Source organism: Pituophis catenifer, unplaced genomic scaffold, assembly GCF_029215685.1.
Source record: "Pituophis catenifer annectens isolate HBS135680 unplaced genomic scaffold, rPitCat1.0.hap2 SCAF_2, whole genome shotgun sequence".
In the NCBI taxonomy this organism is placed as follows: Eukaryota; Metazoa; Chordata; class Lepidosauria; order Squamata; family Colubridae; genus Pituophis; species Pituophis catenifer.
The window spans coordinates 228584393-228585884 of NW_027256882.1; the positions used below are offsets into that span (position 1 = coordinate 228584393).

Genomic DNA, 1492 nt, shown 5'->3' on the forward strand with positions numbered 1-1492 from the left:
ATACTGTGGTGGTAGACCAAGCTCTTGAAAGACTGACCTTACTGTTGAGTCCTTATCCAACAGGAGAGTGAATATACATGTGGGAGTGATATGCTGCCTTTGTATTCGTTCCTATGAACAGTTTTATAAAGTGATAATTGGATAGTCACCTTCTGCATTCTGATTGCTGGAGGAGCTTCACTTCACTCTAATAAAACAGATTAAAGTAACATAAGAAAGATACAGCTTTCTATTTAACAGCACAGACTGTATTGATTTATGTATTTAAGGGTGTGATTACTTTTTCTCAGAGTTTGAAATCCCTCCCTTTAAAGTAAAAAAAAAAAATCTATAGCCAGAGTGGAATTGCCTAGTGAAAGAGTGATCAACCGAGTCTCTGATTATCTAGCTTTCTTCTCCACCATTCGGATTCTCAACTAGATGGCTTCTTCATTCAAGGCAGGAGAGGAAGATTTGCAAAGAAAACGGCAGGAATGACACCCCACGATAAATCATGTCTAACAGCATCCTGAAAAATGGGCCAAAGACAGCTTGTGCTGTGACAAATACGGCTGACAAAGAAGTATATACATCTGCTTGGGAGGATTTATGAGAAGGGAATACAAATAAGGCAACACAACATTTGGGTCTGATAAGTTGTTTTAAGATCATTATATTCTTGTGGCTAATAAGGCTATACTTAAAATGCACGTGTGAATTCAAGTTATATCCTACTCAACACACGTTATAGAAAACATCGAGAACTTGGTAACTCTTAGGGTTTATTGGTAATTGTTAAGTTTTTAGAAAACAGGGGAAATGAGGATGTCAACACTTTTCTCTGAATTTCAAGGACAGCTGAGTGCTTCTTCTCAATGCTTTTTGTATTCAATAAAGGCTGATTTCAGTGTGAACTCTGTAAATCTCTTTTCTCTCCCAAGCTTATAATAATCCTTCTGTATCCTGAATCAACCAAACACCTCTTGTAAGTGCTCAGATTTCATTTACTAGCATAGGATATTTATCGTGGGACAACAGGAAATATAAGAACGAGCCATACAATTCTTACAACAAACATTTCTCTCATTTACTATTAAACATTTTGTAAAAAAAGAGGGGGAAATGTCTTCATCAAAAATATACTGATTCAGAAAAAGGGTGGTTTTCCTTTTTCCTTTTTAACTATTTCTCAACTCTAGTTCAGATCTCTTCGCTTTTGCAGCACATAAACTAAAATTGAAACGATACAGAGAAGATTAGCATGGCCCCTTTGCACAGATGACATGCAAATTCATGAACCTTTCGATATTTTTGCACAACTATTTATCTGAAATGGTATACGGGGTTGGACTAGAAGACCTCCAAGGTCCCTTCCAACTCTGTCAGGTAGTCCTTGACTTACAATCATTTGTTTAGTGACCATTCGAATTTATAACAGCACTGGGGAAAAAAGGACTTACAGTCAGTACTCACACTTTCAACCATCCCAGCATCCCCAAAGTCACATGATCAA

General features: G+C 37.0%; 1 non-coding gene across 1 annotated transcript; it reads left to right on the forward strand.

Annotated features, from left to right (window-relative positions):
• The first annotated feature begins 1189 nt into the window (after nucleotides 1–1189).
• Nucleotides 1190–1292, forward strand: LOC139313541 (U6 spliceosomal RNA). Its single transcript, XR_011600140.1, has one exon. It is a non-coding gene; the product is annotated as a U6 spliceosomal RNA (small nuclear RNA).
• The last annotated feature ends 200 nt before the right edge of the window (nucleotides 1293–1492 follow it).